General features: G+C 45.8%; 1 long non-coding RNA gene across 1 annotated transcript; it reads left to right on the plus strand.

Moving 5' to 3' along the window:
• The first annotated feature begins 562 nt into the window (after positions 1-562).
• Positions 563-1,014, plus strand: LOC113746008 (uncharacterized). Its single transcript, XR_003462554.1, has 2 exons — positions 563-675; positions 721-1,014. It is a non-coding gene; the product is annotated as an uncharacterized LOC113746008 (long non-coding RNA).
• The last annotated feature ends 12,936 nt before the right edge of the window (positions 1,015-13,950 follow it).

Here is a 13,950-nt window from a genome sequence, read left to right on the forward strand (position 1 = left end):
ACACAGTTAACATAACTGTCATGGTCTGGGGTTTAGATTTAGTTATTACCTGTGATATTGAAAGAGTATTTATTTGTCTTTATTTATTTAGAACACACTGTCATGCAAAATGCAGATTTGGTCAATTTCACTAAATTCAGGCAATACACCTGTTGCTCTGTGAGCCAGTATCATTCCCTTCCTATGCCCTTGGTTGTCACATACTGTGCAAGTTGAACCTCAGATATGTCTGGGAACTTCTGTCTGATGACTTGTGCTATCTCCTCTCTGAGTAAGTCTACTGGTACAGTGGATACAGCTGAAACCTCTAGGTCTGACTTATTCAGACATGGAGAGCTCAAATGGTAGGCAATCATCATTTGATGCTTTGAGGCTAAGAAAAGAGGCACATTTTTGAAAGAGCTTGTATGCCTGATGATTTGCTTAAAAAAGCTGTGTTTAGTCTCAAAGCGCATCGTCCACTGTCCGACAACTGGACCAAACAGCCTAATTATTCGGGGGTAGTGCTCCAAATAATGTTGTTTTGGGGTGAGCTTGATGTCTGGGAACAGCGTTTGGTACCACTGCCTGTGCTCCGGGATTTTGCCTTCCAAAAAAGCTAGTGAGTCATCGCTATGTACAGGGGCAACAACAAGCTCAGTGATGTCCTTCAGATCCATGCAGGCTCATCCTCAGGTAAGCTCAGTGATGTCCTTCAGATCCATGCAGGCTCATCCTCAGGTACACGTGATCCCACCAAAAAAGGCAAAAACCTGAGAAAACTGCAATTTTCATGGGTGTTTCCACCCACTGTTTTTCTGCTAGAGAAACTCTGTGACACAACATGAGGTTTGTTTGTGTCAGCCTGTTGCGGGGTTCTTCAGCTAACCTCGTCTTTCGTTCCAAAAATCCAGGCTTAGTCGGAAAATGATGGTTTTCTGGGTTTTTATTCCCCACCTCACCAGGTGCAAACAGTGCCAATATGTACAAACCAAAAAAAATAAAGTGAATGAACCAAAAATGCTCTATATACAATTTCAAAAAACAAAAAAAGGAAAAACAAACAAACAAGAAACAAGTTCTTCAATAACTCAGCTCTCATGAAACAAGTCAACCATGTTACCTCCCTGTAACCAACCACACACTCTCCCTGATTAGGGCAAGGCAGCCCCTTTTATAGTGGTAGCTCTTCCCACTCGGACTACTACCTTTCTAAAACAACATAAACACTTTTCCCCATTAGAAGCAGTTTCATATGCGTATATAGTGATCATGACAAAAATTGTATAAAAATTATAGAGTATGTTCACTAGTTATCTTTCATAGAAGACTGTCTGGTACTCCGATAAATTGACATTATTAAAAAACCCATATTTCTCCACATCACATGATCACTAATTATGCGCGTCATCCTCCTATATAATGACGCCCTGTTTCTCCGCTGGAAGCGGACAGGTAAGTGGTGGCGGGCGTATTAACACACCCCGTAAGTTACATCTCGGTGGTATGAATACTTGAATTAGCGCTGCCAAGTGTGCACCTTAGCTGTGCTATTGTCCGGTGAGGGGAAGGAGGATGTGTGTGTTTGTTATGTTTGTTAGCGCGGAGCAGAAGGGAATGGGGAAGATGTGTTATTTGTGTGTGTGTCTGTGTGTGTGCGCTGCATGTGTGTGCGCTGGCCGCAGTCAGTGACAGCGCTGCTCCGTCACATTATCCCCCTCCTCCTGGAGGTTGGCGATGTGCGGCAACCTAGACAGGTAGTCTGCCACCACGTTGGCCTTGCCTGCTCTGTGCCGGATAGTGAACCGGTATGGCTGAAGTGAAAGGTACCATCTAGTCAGGCGGCTGTTGTGGTGGCGGGTGCTCCATGTAATCCAAATGGCATTACAGTGAACTGGAAAAGCCCCGCTGGTGTTTGGAAGGCTGTGTATGGCCGGGATGACTTCTCCAGGGGCACCTGCCAGTACCCTTAACAGATCCAGGGTGGTGATGTATCTGGCTGCTCCAATCTTTTCCAGTAGATCATCGATCCTGGGCATGGGGTACGCGTCAAACTCAGAGATGGAATTGAGTTTTCTGAAGTCGATGCAGATCCGAAGGGAACCATCCTTGAAAACGATGACCACGGGACTGCACCACTCCGAGTTGGAAGGCTCAATTACCCCAAGCTTCAGCATCTCTTCTATCTCCTGCTTCAATTTATCCACCAGCTGTTGTGGGACACGGGATTTTTTGGCAGGCTGGAACTCACGGTGTCGGGCGTGTTGGTCATACCAGGCCTTCAGGTTTTTCTGGGCCTCCTGAAGATTGACCATGGCCTCCTCCTGGGACCCTCCAGTTGGTCCTCATCTCCAGAACGAACTGCACCACCCCTCTGTCGCTTGCCGTGGTGGAAGGGCCTTCCCAGCTCTTTCGGAGCAGGTCCAAGGGTCCCTGTACCTCCCAGCCATACAGCAGTTCAAATGGTGAGAAACCAGTTGAGGCCTGGGGAACTTCCCAGTAGGCAAACAGCAGAAAGGGCAACCAGCGGTCCCAGTCTTTGCCCGTATCATCCACAAATTTCTGCAGCATCTTCTTCAGTGTCTGGTTGAATTCAACGAGACCATCCGTCTGTGGATGGATGGTAGGGTTTTAATGGCTGGGATGCCCAGTTGCTTCTGGAAAAGCTGCATCAACCGTGACGTAAGTTAGTTCCTTGATCAGTTAGGATTTCATTTGGTATTCCCACTCTGGAGAACAGTTGTACCAATGCCCGCAGTACTGTGGGAGCAGTGACGGTCCGCAGGTAAAAGCCTCAGGGAACGCTGGCATAGTCACACACCACCAGGATGTACTGGTGACCCCCAATACTTTTCACCAAAGGCCCGACAATGTCCATAGCAATTCTGCGGAATGAAGTGGAGATGACTGGAAGTGGGTGTAGAAGCGCTCTGTCAGACTTGCGGCCAGGACATGTTTTCTGACATGTAGGGGATGTGGTGCAATACCTCTGGATGTCTGTGTACATGGAGGGCCAATAAAACCGTGAACTGATGCGTATGTATGTTTTGTTACGGCCAAGGTGACCAGCCCATGGAAGTGTGTGTGCCAGGTGCATAATCAGTGGTCTGCAACTAGCAGGGTAAATCAAGCATCTTTGTTCATTATCCATAGCATACAACACTCATTTCCACAATGACCTTTCCCTCCCCACACAACCTCCATTGCCTCTTCCCCCACCTTAGCAAACAAGCTGCAGGGTTGCACTTCCCTCGTAGCTCAGCAACATTTTGAGGCACACCCACATGTTTTAACCATACTTTCTAACTCAGGATCAGTTTGCCATAGCTGCTTCTCAAAGCGGCGTTGGCGATGAGATTTCTTTGGCCCTTTAGTGCAACCTTCACACAGACTACTGTCCAAGTCTGGGAGTGGTTGGACACCTTTTGCTTGGGCTCGGGTGATCACAGGACATGAAACATTTACATTGCCCTCCCCACAGTCTGTTTTTGCTGGCACTTCTTTTTCATGCACACAAGTTTATCACACAGGTAAGTCCCATCCAAGAATTATTTCCACAGGTAAGTTCTCAACCACCCCAACAGTCAACAGGTAAGGCTGTTTCATCAATGGTAACTGTCACTTCAGCTTTGGGATAAGGATGCTTATCCCCATGCACGCACACAATGTCTGTTTGTTGGCTGTAGTCCACACAGCCCACTGGCACCAAGCTGTGCTTAACCAAGGACGTGAAGCTCCCAGTGTCCAAGAGAGCAGTAACCTGCTGCCCATTTATACTGACAGTTTTAGGATGGTGGATTTGACCTGTTCTTTTTTCAACAGGGCACCTCTGGACGTGGTGATAGCAGGCGCCAGTGACCTTTGCCTTCCGTTGGGACAAACGGATGCTTTGTGTCCTGGCTGCTGGCAATAAAAACACACAAAATTTCTACCAGAGGCTTGTTGGTTTGGGGCAGTGCTGGTGGTGGTACCTGGAACTTCCTGTCTGTATTCTCTTCTCCCGGCTTTTTTTTCCGACTTGCCATCCCACCTCTGACACTATATGTTGCGGGGTTCTTCTGCTAACCTCGTCTTTCGTTCCAAAAATCCAGGCTTAGTCGGAAAATGATGGTTTTCTGGGTTTTTATTCCACCTCACGGGTGCAAACAGTACCAAATGTACAAACAAAAAAAAAATAAAGTGAATGAACAAAAATGCTCCATATACAATTTCAAAAAAACAAAAGAAAGGAAAAACAAACAAACAAACAAGAAAACGAGTTCTTCAATAACTCAGCTCCAGAAACAAGTCAACACTGTTACCTCCTCTGTAACCCAAACACACTCTCCCTGATTAGGGCCCAGGCAGCCCCTTTTTATAGTGGTAGCTCCTCCCACTCGGACTACTACTTCTAAAACAACATAAACATCTTTTCCCCATTATGAAAGCAGTTTCATATGCAGGTGATCATGACAAAAATTGTATAAAAATTATAGGAGTATGTTCACTAGTTATCTTTCATAGAAGACTGTCTGGTACTCCGATAAATTGACATTATTAAAAAACACATATTTCTCCGCATCACATGGTCATTAATTACGCGCGTCATCCTCCTATATAATGACGCCCTGTTTCTCCGCTGGAAGCGGACAGGTAAGTGGTGGCGGGCGTATTTCCACACACCCCGTAAGTTATCATCTGCGTGTGTGATGAAACATGAATTACGCTGCCAAGTGTGCACCCTTAGCTGTGCTATTGTCCGGTGAGGGGAAGAGGGAAGTGTGTTTTGTTATGTTTTGTTTAGCGCGGAGCAGAAGGGAACGGGGATGATGTGTTATTTGTGTGTGTGTCTGTGTGTGCGCGCTGCGTGTGTGTGCGCTGGCCGCAGTTAGTGACGGCTAACTACTGCTCCCTCACACAGCCCATTTGTAGGGAAATTTCAAAATAGCAGTGTTCAGATCAGCTCATGTGAAGTGTTTGTTTGAAATGAGCACTGTCAAGCAACGAGCAAGTTCTACTGGGATTATACCCTCAAATACATCATGGGCAAGATCAGGAGGATAACCAAAGATGACATGAAAATGAGACAGATTTTTTGTGAAGACACATTCTCTTTTCCAAACCAACTTGTACCTCTATCTTTGACTTGTCTGACAGTATTCACTTACAAACAACAAAAAGGAAAGTTGGACTCTAAATGTGAGAGAGGCATTTTTATTGGATATGATAAAAATAGTCCTGCTTTCATAGTGTACTATCCCAGCACCAGAAAAGTACAAAAACACAGACTTGTCGAGTTTGTAGTTAAAAAGAAAGAGGAGGTACTGGATGCAGAAGATGATTTTGACATTCAAAATGAGAGAAAATCCGTGGCAATCCCACTAGCTAACCCACAAGCAGTACGAAACCAGGAAGTGTTCACAGACAATGCGACAGATGTGAAAGATGAACAAAATGCTCAAACAGTGAAAACAGAAAATGAAGAAGGTAGAAAGGAAGATACAAACCTGATGAGAAACGTATCCTGACAGAGAGAGAAGAAAGCTGACTTTTATGGTGATCATGTATGTGGTTTTAGGAGGATTTTTACCAATATTGACTACTGTTACAGACTCCTGTGTAATGTTCCTCAAACATACACAGAAGCAATCACCTCAGTCAATGCAAAACAATGGGTTGATGCTATGGACGAAGAAATGCAGTCACTACAAGACAATGTAACTTTTACCTTAATCACTCTACCCAAGAGCAAAGATGTAGTGGGGGGGTAAATGGGTTTATGCAATGAAAAAGAACACTGATGGATCAGACAAATACAAAGCTCGATATGTAGCCAAAGGATTTAGCCAAAAGAAAGGGGTAAACTATGATGAGACTTTCTCCCCTACAGCTAATATGACCAGTATCCGGGTATTAGCACAGAAAGCAGCACAAGATAATCTAGTTGTCCACCAGATGGATGTAAAAACTGCTTATCTTCATGCACCAATTGAGTATGAAATCTACATTGAACAACCTGAAGGTTATGAAGTTGCATCGAAAGAAGGTGACAAACTAGTGTGCAAACTAGAAAAATCCCTGTACGGTCTAAAACAATCAGGACGCAACTGGAATAAAATGTTACATGATTATTTGTGTGAGATGCAGTTTGTACAGAATCCGGCCGATCATTGTGTTTATAGCTAAATTACTGAACAAGAAAAAGTGCACATGATTATATGGGTCGATGATTTGATTATTGCTGCCAATGATGACAATGTCTTACAATGTGTTAAAGAAATGTTGAAATCCAAGTTTAGAATGAAAGACCTAGGGAAACTAACACATTTTCTGGGAATTGACTTTGAACAGTCTGCGTATTGTGTTAAGATGTCACAATGCAAATATGTACAGAAAATACTGAAGAGATTTGACATGTCTAACTGTAAGTCCAGAGCTACCCCCTGCGAACAGAAACTTGATTACAGTGATAATGCTGAAGAAATGGATGATGTGAAAAAATACCGAGAGGCAGTTGGGAGCTTAATATACCTAGCAATTTGTAGACCAACTACTGATCAATGGACAACGGTAAAGCATGTGTTGAGATACTTAAAAGGTACTCAAAATAAGGAACTTGGTTTCAAAAAGCACAAAGATGAAAACATAATCCATGCTTATAGTGATGCTGACTGGGCCGCTAATATTGATCGAAAAAGCACAACAGGTTACTGTATCAGCTTGAACATAAATGGGCCATTTGTGTCATGGAAAAAAACTAAAAGACAGCCTACAGTTGCACTCTCTACTTGTGAGGCTGAATATATGGCTTTAGCTGCGACCATCCAGGAGTGTCTGTACTTAAAACAGCTTCTGAAATATGATGGAAAGGGTATACAGGTGTTTAGTCTATGAGGATAACCAGGGCACTATAGCTCTAGCCAAAAACCCTGTACATAGGCAAAGATGTAAGCATGTGGACATTAAATACGACTTTGTAAGATCTGCAGTACAGAATGTTGACATGACATTCGAGTACTGCCCAACTAATGAAATGGTTGCAGACATCCTAACAAAACCAGCTAGTAAGCTGAAGTTAATGAACTTTGAGACCTTTATGTTTGGTTAAATGAACTCTGAAATTTGTGTGAACAAATGTAAAAAAAAAAAAACCTGTGGCGATGTGTGTTAACATGATGATTTCTGTAAAATGTGAGCAAGTGGGGGTGTTGATATGCTCTCATTTCATTTTGGTAAATGTGTTTTGATTTTTGTTTCATGATTTTTGTCACATGACCCTAATCAGGGAATTGCCCGCAGGTACGCTGTGTCCCTAATTAATAAACAGGTGAGCCTGTGTGTGCGCGAACTCACTCAGCATGATACAACATGGTCGTGTGTTATGTGCTACATTTAACGTTAGAAAGAAATATACTCTGCTAACACAAGGATCATCCTAAATTTTTATGTTGATGACTTTGAAACTTGTAACCCACTTGGCACCTCACGAAAGAAGCATAAGCTTTGTGCTGTTTATTGGGTATTGGCTAACTTTCTCCCGGGGTCTCATTCTGCTTTGGCATCTATCTTTTTGTCAGTATTGTGCAAAAACAATGATGTGAACACTAGGGATGCACAATATTTATCGGACCAATAAAATATTGGCCGATATGGGGAGAAATTACATAATTTTTTTATCGACCCGATAGGTTGATTTTAACCAATAAAAGATCCGATAAATTAATGAAATTGGGGAAATTATTTGCAGGCTGAGTAGCCCCAAAAGCGCCTTATTGGCAGGACCCAAGCCTGGCCCCGTCACTGCCAGACAAATAATGAACCATGTCTTCACCAGTGTGGCAGAAGATAACAACAGCATTGCTGTTTGCTAAAGTTGTTCAGCGAGGATGAGAGGAAAGACAACTTCGAGTTTTAATACGATGCAATGTTTGAAACAAGCGGTATTAAAGAATATGAAGCAGCTGTGGTAGCAGCTAGCGGTGCTGCTAAGGCTAAAACAACACACAGTGTTTGATGATTGACACCTGTCACCTATCACCTGTCGGCCAATCAGAGTCGCCCGCCCGAATTGGAGAATTGATTAGTACCGCCCACATTTACCTTTGACCCACCAATGACGATCCAGAATGAAGTAAACCCAAAGGTAGTATATCACAGCAAGAGGTCTCACTTCACTGTCAAAGCCTCTTTGTCTTTATGTAACGACCAGGACCTTCGTGATTGATTCAAACTAAAGCAGAGACATAGCAGGAGACATTAGCAGGAGACATTAGCAGAGACATAGCAGGAGACATTAGCAGGAGACATTAGCAGAGACATAGCAGGAGACATTAGCAGGAGACATAGCAGGAGACATAGCAGGAGACATTAACAGGAGACATTAGCAGAGACATTAGCAGGAGACATTAGCAGAGACATAGCAGGAGACATTAGCAGGAGACATTAGCAGCGTTCTTCATACTGGAATAGAACTTTTGACCACAAAACAGCAAAGATCAGACATACTGTATTGTTTTGTGGATTTTTTTGCTACTCTTTGGGGGCTAGCTCGCCAAGTTTTTTATCGCACAGTGATGAGACACATCTTTGTAATCAGCGGAGTCTCTGCTTTCACACGACGTTTTGTGGTTTGGTTCAAGTGGTGAAATTAGCAAAAGTGCAAAAGTGGACATGTGCTGTTTTCGGGTTTTTATTACATACCCAGATCATTGCTTGGGGATTCAACTATGTTTCGTTTGGTAGAGCTTTTAGCTGAGTTTCTTCCTGTCATTTTGGTATGCTACATGTCAGGATTGGTGCTTCCTAGCAGACGCTAATCATCTGTATTGTGCATGCATCTCACACTGCCCCCCGTATGGGGGACTTTCGGGTTGAAATATGAATATGATTATCGATTATCGGTATCGGTATTGGCCATAAGAAGCAGGAAATTATCGGTTATCTGTATCGGTTGAAATTTTTCATATCACGCATCACTAGTAAACACCTATGGTCATGATAAAGTCTTTGAACCTCTTCTACATGGTCTAAAAACTCTTGAGGAGCTTGGTGTTAATGTCCCACTGTTAGGTGAGTCACAAGGTATAGTATTCAGTGTAGTGGCTGACAACCTGGGAGCTCACAGTGTTGCAGGATTTTTGCAGTTTTTCAGTGGAATACTGTTGCAGATTTTGCACAGGAAGCAGCACTGATATTCAACTACATTCTGTTGCATCTGGTGCTTTTCGTCTGAGAATCAAGTAGCTACATCAGGCCCATGTCAGACAAGTCAAAGATAGAGGTACAAGTTGGTTTGGAAAAGAGAATGTGTCTTCACAAAAAATCTGTCTCATTTTCATGTCATCTTTGGTTATCCTCCTGATCTTGCCCATGATGTATTTGAGGGTATAATCCCAGTAGAACTTGCTCGTTGCTTGACAGTGCTCATTTCAAACAAACACTTCACATGAGCTGATCTGAACACTGCTATTTTGAAATTTCCCTACAAATGGGCTGTGTGAGGGAGCAGTAGTTAGCCGTCACTAACTGCGGCCAGCGCACACACACGCAGCGCGCACACACAGACACACACATGGTGGAAGGGCCTTCCCAGCTCTTTCGGAGCAGGTCCAAGGTCCCTGTACTCCCAGCCATACAGCAGTTCAAATGGTGAGAAACCGGTTGAGGCTGGAACTTCCCAGTAGGCAAACAGCAAAGGGCAACCGGGTCCCAGTCTTTGCCGTATCATCCACAAATGCGCCTGCATCTTCTTCGTGCCTGGTTGAATCTTTCAACGAGACCATCCGTCTGTGGATGGATGGTGAGGTTTTATATGGCTGTGATGCCCAGTTGCTTCTGGAAAAGCTGCATCAACCGTGACGTAAAGTTAGTTCCTTGATCAGTTAGGATTTCATTTGGTATTCCACTCTGGAGAAATTTGTACCAATGCCCGCAGTACTGTGGGAGCAGTGACGGTCCGCAGGGTAAAAGCCTCAGGGAAACGCGTGGCATAGTCACACACCACCAGGATGTACTGGTGACCCCCAATACTTTTCCACCAAGGCCCGACAATGTCCATAGCAATTCTGCGGAATGAAGTGGAGATGACGGGAAGTGGGTGTAGAAGCGCTCGTGGAGACTTGCGGCCAGGACATGTTTCCTGACATGTAGGGGATGTGGTGCAATACCCTGGATGTCTGTGTACAGGGAGGGCCAATAAAACGTGAACTGATGCGATGTATGTTTTGTGTTACGGCCAGGGGACAAGCCCATGGAAGTGGTTGTGCCAGGTGCATAATCAGTGGTCTGCAACTAGCAGGGTAAATCAAGCATCTTTGTTCATTATCCATAGCAAAATACACACGTCATTTTCCACAATGAACACCTTTCCCTCCCCCCACACAACCTCCATTTGCCTCTTCCCCCACCTATAGCAAACAAGGCTGCAGGTTGCATCTTCCCTCTGTAGCTCAGCAACATTTTGAGGCACATCCCACATGTTTTTAACCATACTTTCTAACTCAGGATCAGTTTGCCATAGCTGCTTCTCAAAGCGGCGTTGGCGATGAGATTTCTTTGGCCCTTTAGTGCAACCTTCACACAGACTACTGTCCAAGTCTGGGAGTGGTTGGACACCTTTTGCTTGGGCTCGGGTGATCACAGGACATGAAACATTTACATTCATTGCCCTCCCCCACAGTCTGTTTTTGCTGGCACTTCTTTTTTCATGCAGCAAGTTTATCAACACGGTAAGTCCCATCCAAGAATTATTTCCACAGGTAAGTTTCTCAACCACCCCAACAGTCAACAGGTAAGGCTGTTTCATCAATGGTAACTGTCACTTCAACTTTGGGAAAGGATGCTTATCCCCATGCACGCACACAATGTCCTGTTTGTCGGCTGTAGTCCACACAGCCCACTGGCACCAAGCTGTGCTTAACCAAGGACGTGAAGCTCCCAGTGCCAAGAGAGCAGTAACCTGCTGCCCTTTATACTGACATTTTTATGATGGTGGATTTGACCTGTTCTTTTTTCAACAGGGCCCACCTCTGGACGTGGTGCATAGCAGGCGCAGTGACCTTGGCCTTCCGTATGGGACAAACGGATGCTTTTGTGTCCTGCTGCTGGCAATAAAAACACACAAAATTCTTACCAGAGGCTGTTTGGTTTGGGGCAGTGCTGGTGGTGGTACCTGGAACTTCCTGTCTGATTCTCTTCTTCTCCCCGGGCCGTGGCTGCGGTGGCTGGACCATTGGTCGGGGGTGCGGGCTGGTGAAGCGTGAAGCTGGGCCCCTCCGAGCGTTGATATACTGCAGCGCGAGCCTGGCAGCTGTGAGCCCCTCCGCTGGCTCATGCCCTTCACCCAGGTTCGTACTTCCAGCGGCAGTACTCACAGTAGCTGCTCCAAGATGATGGTCTCACCGATCTGCTCCTGGGTGTTGCTGCTCTGGCGTGTCCAGCGCCGGTAGAGGCCCTTCAGGGCGGTGACACGTCTCAGTCGGGTTCTCACCGGTGGTATCGTCATGGCTCGAACTGCTGCCGATAGGTTTTCTGGGGAGATGTCGAATTTGGCCAGAAGCGCCGCTTCAGGTCTGGATACCAGTGGGCCCTCTCCTCGTCCATCGCTGTGTAGGCTCCAGTGCCTTCCCTGCCAACAATGGGACTAGGCGGCACGCCCACTCATTCCTGGCCAGTGCCATGTTTTTGCCATACGCTCAAAGCGTAGTAAGTAGTTCTCAATGTCCTCCCCCCGTTTGATTGGGGTATCCTGGGCTCGCTATAGGGTCCCAGTCTGGTCTTGGCTGGTCGGCCCTACTGCTTGCCTCTGGAATGGATGTATGGTGCTGGTGACGCCTCCAGTGGTGTGTCCCTCCGAATACGCCGGGGTGGGCAGTTATAGTCTGGACTGCTGGCTGTTGCTGTGGCTGGGTTGGCAACTGGCGGATTCAGCACAGGTAATGGCTGGGCAGATGGAAGAGAGGCCCTTAGCCCCCTGACTCTGCCAGCAGGCCCTCCTCTCTCCTTTGCTGTGGGCCAAAAAGTCTGCATCATGCGACCAGCTCTCCCCCCCGATTCACCTGTGGAGTGCAGAGCTGCAGGGACTGCAGGCGCAGCTAGGCCCACCAGGGGTCCTCCTCATCCTCTTTGTCAGTCTCCCATCTTGGTTGGCACCAGCGGTCGCCATTTCCTCTGTGCGCTCGCCGCTGGGAACGCAGGCCAGTGCGCCGGGGATGGAGGGTTTTTTTTTTTCCGACTTGCCATCCCACTTGCACACTATATGTTGCGGGGTTCTTCTGCAACCTCGTCTTCGTTGTCAAAAATCCAGCTTAGTCGGAAAATGAGGGTTTTCTGGGTTTTTTATTCTCCACCTCACCAGGTGCAAACAGTACCAATATGTACAAACAAAAAAAAATAAAGTGAATGAACCAAAATGCTCCATATACAATTTCAAAAAACAAAAAAAGGAAAAACAAACAAACAAACAAGAAAACGAGTTCTTCAATAACTCAGCTCTCATGAAACAAGTCACCACTGTTACCTCCTCTGTAACCCCCACACACACTCTCCCTGATTAGGGCCCAGGCAGCCCCTTTTTAGTGGGTAGCTCCTCCCACTCGGACTACTACCTTTCTAAAACAACATAAACATCTTTTCCCCATTATGAAAGCAGTTTCATATGCAGGTGATCATGACAAAAATTGTATAAAAATTATAGGAGTATGTTCACTAGTATCTTTCATAGAAGACTGTCTGGTACTCTGATAAATTGACATTATTAAAAAACACATATTTCTCCGCATCACATGGTCATTAATTACGCGGCGTCATCCCCTATATAATGACGCCCTGTTTTCTCCCGCTGGAAGCGAGACAGGTAAGTGTGGCGGGCGTATTTCCACACACCCCGTAAGTTATCATCTGCGTTGTATGAATACATTGAATTAAGCGCGGCCAAGTGTGCACCCTTAGCTGTGCTATTGTCCGGTGAGCAAGGGAGCGCCACCACATGGGTGGCTTGGGGTGGCTCACCACCACCGAGATTAACTGAGCCACCTGGTAGCCACCCCAAGGAGGCGCATTGGATTTCTGTAGATCTCGGATATGTTTGTGAAGACATATATTTTTAACATAAAAAGCAACAACAATATATATACTAGTAGATAAGTATCGAGTACAACGGGGTCCCTGCAAACCAATCTTGCATGCAAGTAGTAGATCCAACATGCTTCCGTTCAGATCCCCCCCTCGCCACCCCGCCCCCTCCCTTCCTCTCGACACAATGTTCGGAGCTGCCGAAAGTCAGTTTTGGTAAGCTGAAGAAAGCATGCGGTGCATCCAACAGCAAAGGCAAGAACCCTCCACCCCCAGCAAACCAAATGTTCAAACGATGCTGAAGAGGACTTTTGTGGGTATGTTGTCCCTGATGTCCCTGCACTTAGTAGTGTAACGGCGGCATTTAGTGGTGATATACAGTAAGGTGCCCCCCATACCGCAATGGGGGTTGGTCTTCCAAGAAACAAACAGTAATCTGTAAATTGGTGTGTTGCTGCCATGAATAGTTGAATAACTTAAATATACAAGTAAATACAGTAAAATAGTTAAAAAATATAATAGTGGGGTGTGTGTGTGTGTGTGTGTGTGTAATATATATAATATTAGATTCCAGGGGCGGGTGTGACAGGCAGAGGGGGGCGTCGGACAGACCAGTGGGGGCGCACGCATCCAGGGGCGCACGGCGCATCCAGGGGCGCACGGGCGGCCGTTAGGGCGCACGAGAAAATGTTCGCCTCGGGGGGGGGGGGGGGCCAGGACCGGCGCTGTATATATATAATATTAGTATTATTGGAGGAGGGGGGTATGCACCTAAGATTTAGGGCCTTGCCACCCCAACTAGCCACCATCAGATTTTTTTTTCTGCTGGCGCCACTGCCGTGAGGGAGAGGTGATGTTGTGTTTTTGTTATGTTTTGTTTTAGCGCGGAGCAGAAGGGAACGTGGATGAGTGTTATTTGTG

Source organism: Larimichthys crocea, chromosome I, assembly GCF_000972845.2.
Source record: "Larimichthys crocea isolate SSNF chromosome I, L_crocea_2.0, whole genome shotgun sequence".
NCBI classification, from domain to species: Eukaryota; Metazoa; Chordata; class Actinopteri; family Sciaenidae; genus Larimichthys; species Larimichthys crocea.